At 50.8% G+C, this 5,888-nt stretch overlaps 11 non-coding genes across 11 annotated transcripts; all 11 read right to left on the minus strand.

The window, feature by feature from the left end:
- Nucleotides 1-311: 311 nt before the first annotated feature.
- Trnas-aga lies at nucleotides 312-393 on the minus strand. Its single transcript has one exon. It is a non-coding gene; the product is annotated as a tRNA-Ser (tRNA).
- A 754-nt stretch (nucleotides 394-1,147) lies between these two features.
- Trnas-cga lies at nucleotides 1,148-1,229 on the minus strand. The gene has a single exon. It is a non-coding gene; the product is annotated as a tRNA-Ser (tRNA).
- Nucleotides 1,230-1,365: 136 nt separating this feature from the next.
- Trnak-uuu lies at nucleotides 1,366-1,437 on the minus strand. The gene has a single exon. It is a non-coding gene; the product is annotated as a tRNA-Lys (tRNA).
- A 353-nt stretch (nucleotides 1,438-1,790) lies between these two features.
- Nucleotides 1,791-1,872, minus strand: Trnas-aga. Its single transcript has one exon. It is a non-coding gene; the product is annotated as a tRNA-Ser (tRNA).
- A 752-nt stretch (nucleotides 1,873-2,624) lies between these two features.
- On the minus strand, nucleotides 2,625-2,705 carry Trnas-cga. The gene has a single exon. It is a non-coding gene; the product is annotated as a tRNA-Ser (tRNA).
- Nucleotides 2,706-2,843: 138 nt separating this feature from the next.
- On the minus strand, nucleotides 2,844-2,917 carry Trnaq-uug. The gene has a single exon. It is a non-coding gene; the product is annotated as a tRNA-Gln (tRNA).
- A 353-nt stretch (nucleotides 2,918-3,270) lies between these two features.
- Nucleotides 3,271-3,352, minus strand: Trnas-aga. The gene has a single exon. It is a non-coding gene; the product is annotated as a tRNA-Ser (tRNA).
- Nucleotides 3,353-4,104: 752 nt separating this feature from the next.
- Trnas-cga lies at nucleotides 4,105-4,185 on the minus strand. Its single transcript has one exon. It is a non-coding gene; the product is annotated as a tRNA-Ser (tRNA).
- A 568-nt stretch (nucleotides 4,186-4,753) lies between these two features.
- Nucleotides 4,754-4,835, minus strand: Trnas-aga. The gene has a single exon. It is a non-coding gene; the product is annotated as a tRNA-Ser (tRNA).
- Nucleotides 4,836-5,585: 750 nt separating this feature from the next.
- Nucleotides 5,586-5,667, minus strand: Trnas-cga. Its single transcript has one exon. It is a non-coding gene; the product is annotated as a tRNA-Ser (tRNA).
- Nucleotides 5,668-5,807: 140 nt separating this feature from the next.
- Trnak-uuu lies at nucleotides 5,808-5,879 on the minus strand. Its single transcript has one exon. It is a non-coding gene; the product is annotated as a tRNA-Lys (tRNA).
- Between the last annotated feature and the right edge of the window lie 9 nt (nucleotides 5,880-5,888).

Below are 5,888 nucleotides of genomic sequence, written 5' to 3' on the forward strand. Positions count from 1 at the left end.
TGCCTCATGTCCCTTACTTTTGGGTAATCGTTGCGTGGAGCTGTTACTATTTAAACGTCGTCTGACTGCTGTCTATAAACTCATCACGCTAGGCTCGTAACAGACTATCGAAGAAAGCTGACACACGATGTAAAGTCAAATTGCAGCAGTTTGTACGTCTCATATGTTACAGCAGAGGAGCAACGTGTTTTGTCGACACTCACTGGACAATTGTAAAATTTACAAGCGTCTCGAATGCAGTGTTTCCCACGTATTCGCTCATTTCACGGTTCCGTTGGAGTTGTTCTTCACCTCTTGACACAAAAAAGAAACGCAGTCGGTAGGACTCGAACCTACGCTCCCAGAGGGAATCTGATTTCTAGTCAGACGCCTTAACCACTCGGCCACGACTGCCGGTCGCAGAGGCGTGACTCGACAAGTGCAACTGCTCCTTTACAAGCAATCTGATGGCAGAACACAACACGACACGACATGGCCTCACTCGTTTCTGTAGCGCTTTCGCTGCCAGCACATTAGCCGTTAAGACAGTGTATTAATTTTCGCCTGGACGGGGGCTTGAACCCGGGACCCTTTGGTTGAAGGTCTAGCGCTCTACCGACTGGGCTGTCCGGTCCCCTCAGCCGAGCGTTGTAGTACATGCTGCATGGTGTGCGAGTGATTCGCGTGTCGTAATTCCTGGCTTATGGCTCCAATGGCGACTTCACCGACTTCCCACTGACGCACCGCTGACGCTAGTTTTGGTGTCGTCTTAAACGATGGACATACTTGCAAGCAGCTGCGAGATCTTAAGAAAAGAAACGCTGCACCACTGCTTTTGCCACACTCGAATGACTGGAATTGCGCTTCTTAGACAGAAATGAATGCTCGCTCTGTCCAACACTTTCAAGCACATCTTGTGTACTCACAAACACGGCGACGGCGCGACAAAATGACGGGGGCGCGTTCGTGGGCTTGCGACTGCTTTCTGCAGTACTAGCGTCCGTGCGAGGTGAACCGGTAGCCACAACAGGCAGCGGACGTCGCGAAACAGTATTCTTAAAAATTAATTTCCGTCTTGTTGAGAATGGTGTCACTGGTTTGGATCCGCTTTCACCCACGCATGTCACATGTGTGCGAAAATTTCTGCTCGTCTTTACGCAAAATCGCACGCAGCCGGTAGGATTCGAACCTACGCTCCCAGAGGGAATCTGATTTCGAGTCAGACGCCTTAACCACTCGGCCACGACTGCCAGTAGCGCAAGACGCTCCCGACACGTGCAACTGGTACCGTTTAAAGCACTGCAGTGCCAGGAAACGGCGTAGCTGCATTCTTTTCCGTAGTGCTTACACCGCTACAAGACGTGCGGCTACCAAGTATTAAAATTCCGCGCGAACAGGGACTTGAACCTGGACCCTTAGGTTAAAAGCCTAATGCTCTGCCGACTGAGCTATCCGGGCTCACATTATGTGTTCACCCCTCCCACTACGCATACTGACACATTGCCTCATGTCCCTTACTTTTGGGTAATCGTTGCGTGGAGCTGTACTATTTAAACGTCGTCTGACTGCTGTCTATAAACTCATCACGCTAGGCTCGTAACAGACTATCGAAGAAAGCTGACACACGATGTAAAGTCAAATTGCAGCAGTTTTGTACGTCTCATATGTTACAGCAGAGGAGCAACGTGTTTTGTCGACACTCACTGGACAATTGTAAAATTTACAAGCGTCTCGAATGCAGTGTTTCCCACGTATTCGCTCATTTCACGGTTCCGTTGGAGTTGTTCTCACCTCTTGACACAAAAAAGAAACGCAGTCGGTAGGACTCGAACCTACGCTCCCAGAGGGAATCTGATTTCTAGTCAGACGCCTTACCACCTCGGCCACGACTGCCGGTCGCAGAGGCGTGACTCGACAAGTGCAACTGCTCCTTTACAAGCAATCTGATGGCAGAACACAACACGACACGACATGGCCTCACTCGTTTCTGTAGCGCTTTCGCTGCCAGCACATTAGCCGTTAAGACAGTGTATTAATTTTCGCCTGGACGGGGGCTTGAACCCGGGACCCTTTGTTGAAGGTCTAGCGCTCTACCGACTGGGCTGTCCGGTCCCTCAGCCGAGCGTTGTAGTACATGCTGCATGGTGTGCGAGTGATTCGCGTGTCGTAATTCCTGGCTTATGGCTCCAATGGCGACTTCACCGACTTCCCACTGACGCACCGCTGACGCTAGTTTTGTGTCGTCTTAAACGATGGACATACTTGCAAGCAGCTGCGAGATCTTAAGAAAAGAAACGCTGCACCACTGCTTTTGCCACACTCGAATGAACTGAATTGCGCTTCTTTGACAGAAATGAATGCTCGCTCTGTCCAACACTTTCAAGCACATCTGTGTACTCACAAACACGGCGACGGCGCGACAAATGACGGGGGCGCGTTCGTGGGCTTGCGACTGCTTTCTGCAGTACTAGCGTCCGTGCGAGGTGAACCGGTAGCCACAACAGGCAGCGGACGTCGCGAAACAGTATTCTTAAAAAATTAATTTCCGTCCTTGTTGAGAATGGTGTCACTGGTTGGATTCCGCTTTCACCCACGCATGTCACATGTGTGCGAAAAATTTCTGCTCGTCTTTACGCAAAATCGCACGCAGCCGGTAGGATTCGAACCTACGCTCCCAGAGGGAATCTGATTTCGAGTCAGACGCCTTACCACTCGGCCACGACTGCCAGTAGCGCAAGACGCTCCCGACACGTGCAACTGGTACCGTTTAAAGCACTGCAGTGCCAGGAAACGGCGTAGCTGCATTCTTTTCCGTAGTGCTTACACCGCTACAAGACGTGCGGCTACCAAAGTATTAAAATTTCCGCCCGAACAGGGACTTGAACCCTGGACCCTTAGGTTCAAAGCCTAATGCTCTGCCGGACTGAGCTATCCGGGCTCACATTATGTGTTCACCCCTCCCACTACGCATACTGACACATTGCCTCATGTCCCTTACTTTTGGGTAATCGTTGCGTGGAGCTGTTACTATTTAAACGTCGTCTGACTGCTGTCTATAAACTCATCACGCTAGGCTCGTAACAGACTATCGAAGAAAGCTGACACACGATGTAAAGTCAAATTGCAGCAGTTTGTACGTCTCATATGTTACAGCAGAGGAGCACGTGGTTTTGTCGACACTCACTGGACAATTGTAAAATTTACAAGCGTCTCGAATGCAGTGTTTCCCACGTATCGCTCATTTCACGGTTCCGTTGGAGTTGTTCTTCACCTCTTGACACAAAAAAGAAACGCAGTCGGTAGGACTCGAACCTACGCTCCCAGAGGGAATCTGATTTCTAGTCAGACGCCTTAACCACTCGGCCACGACTGCGGTCGCAGAGGCGTGACTCGACAAGTGCAACTGCTCCTTTACAAGCAATCTGATGGCAGAACACAACACGACACGACATGGCCTCACTCGTTTCTGTAGCGCTTTCGCTGCCAGCACATTAGCCGTTAAGACAGTGTATTAATTTTCGCCTGGACGGGGGCATTGAACCCGGGACCCTTTGGTTGAAGGTCTAGCGCTCTACCGACTGGGCTGTCCGGTCCCTCAGCCGAGCGTTGTAGTACATGCTGCATGGTGTGCGAGTGATTCGCGTGTCGTAATTCCTGGCTTATGGCTCCAATGGCGACTTCACCGACTTCCACTGACGCACCGCTGACGCTAGTTTTGTGTCGTCTTAAACGATGGACATACTTGCAAGCAGCTGCGAGATCTTAAGAAAAGAAACGCTGCACCACTGCTTTTGCCACACTCGAATGAACTGAATTGCGCTTCTTTGACAGAAATGAATGCTCGCTCTGTCCAACACTTTCAAGCACATCTGTGTACTCACAAACACGGCGACGGCGCGACAAAATGACGGGGGCGCGTTCGTGGGCTTGCGACTGCTTTCTGCAGTACTAGCGTCCGTGCGAGGTGAACCGGTAGCCACAACAGGCAGCGGACGTCGCGAAACAGTATTCTTAAAAAATTAATTTCCGTCTTGTTGAGAATGGTGTCACTGGTTTGGATCCGCTTTCACCCACGCATGTCACATGTGTGCGGAAAATTTCTGCTCGTCTTTACGCAAAATCGCACGCAGCCGGTAGGATTCGAACCTACGCTCCCAGAGGGAATCTGATTTCGAGTCAGACGCCTTAACCACTCGGCACGACTGCCAGTAGCGCAAGACGCTCCCGACCACGTGCAACTGGTACCGTTTAAAGCACTGCAGTGCCAGGAAACGGCGTAGCTGCATTCTTTTCCGTAGTGCTTACACCGCTACAAGACGTGCGGCTACCAAAGTATTAAAATTTCCGCCCGAACAGGGACTTGAACCCTGGACCCTTAGGTTAAAAGCTAATGCTCTGCCGACTGAGCTATCCGGGCTCACATTATGTGTTCACCCCTCCCACTACGCATACTGACACATTGCCTCATGTCCCTTACTTTTGGGTAATCGTTGCGTGGAGCTGTTACTATTTAAACGTCGTCTGACTGCTGTCTATAAACTCATCACGCTAGGCTCGTAACAGACTATCGAAGAAAGCTGACACACGATGTAAAGTCAAATTGCAGCAGTTTGTACGTCTCATATGTTACAGCAGAGGAGCAACGTGTTTTGTCGGACACTCACTGGACAATTGTAAAATTTACAAGCGTCTCGAATGGCAGTGTTTCCCACGTATTCGGCTCATTTCACGGTTCCGTTGGAGTTGTTCTTCACCTCTTGACACAAAAAAGAAACGCAGTCGGTAGGACTCGAACCTACGCTCCCAGAGGGAATCTGATTTCTAGTCAGACGCCTTAACCACTCGGCCACGACTGCCGGTCGCAGAGGCGTGACTCGACAAGTGCAACTGCTCTTTACAAGCAATCTGATGGCAGAACACAACACGACACGACATGGCCTCACTCGTTTCTGTAGCGCTTTCGCTGCCAGCACATTAGCCGTTAAGACAGTGTATTAATTTTCGCCTGGACGGGGGCTTGAACCCGGGACCCTTTGGTTGAAGGTCTAGCGCTCTACCGACTGGGCTGTCCGGTCCCTCAGCCGAGCGTTGTAGTACATGCTGCATGGTGTGCGAGTGATTCGCGTGTCGTAATTCCTGGCTTATGGCTCCAATGGCGACTTCACCGACTTCCCACTGACGCACCGCTGACGCTAGTTTTGTGTCGACTTAAACGATGGACATACTTGCAAGCAGCTGCGAGATCTTAAGAAAAGAAACGCTGCACCACTGCTTTTGCCACACTCGAATGAACTGAATTGCGCTTCTTAGACAGAAATGAATGCTCGCTCTGTCCAACACTTTCAAGCACATCTGTGTACTCACAAACACGGCGACGGCGCGACAAAATGACGGGGGCGCGTTCGTGGGCTTGCGACTGCTTTCTGCAGTACTAGCGTCCGTGCGAGGTGAACCGGTAGCCACAACAGGCAGCGGACGTCGCGAAACAGTATTCTTAAAAATTAATTTCCGTCTTGTTGAGAATGGTGTCACTGGTTTGGATCCGCTTTCACCCACGCATGTCACATGTGTGCGAAAATTTCTGCTCGTCTTTACGCAAAATCGCACGCAGCCGGTAGGATTCGAACCTACGCTCCCAGAGGGAATCTGATTTCGAGTCAGACGCCTTAACCACTCGGCCACGACTGCCAGTAGCGCAAGACGCTCCCGACACGTGCAACTGGTACCGTTTTAAAGCACTGCAGTGCCAGGAAACGGCGTAGCTGCATTCTTTTCCGTAGTGCTTACACCCGCTACAAGACGTGCGGCTACCAAAGTATTAAAATTTCCGCCCGAACAGGGACTTGAACCCTGGACCCTTAGGTTAAAAGCCTAATGCTCTGCGACTGAGCTATCCGGGCTCACATTAT

The sequence above is a fragment of the Schistocerca piceifrons genome, unplaced genomic scaffold, assembly GCF_021461385.2.
Source record: "Schistocerca piceifrons isolate TAMUIC-IGC-003096 unplaced genomic scaffold, iqSchPice1.1 HiC_scaffold_1166, whole genome shotgun sequence".
NCBI lineage: Eukaryota > Metazoa > Arthropoda > Insecta > Orthoptera > Acrididae > Schistocerca > Schistocerca piceifrons.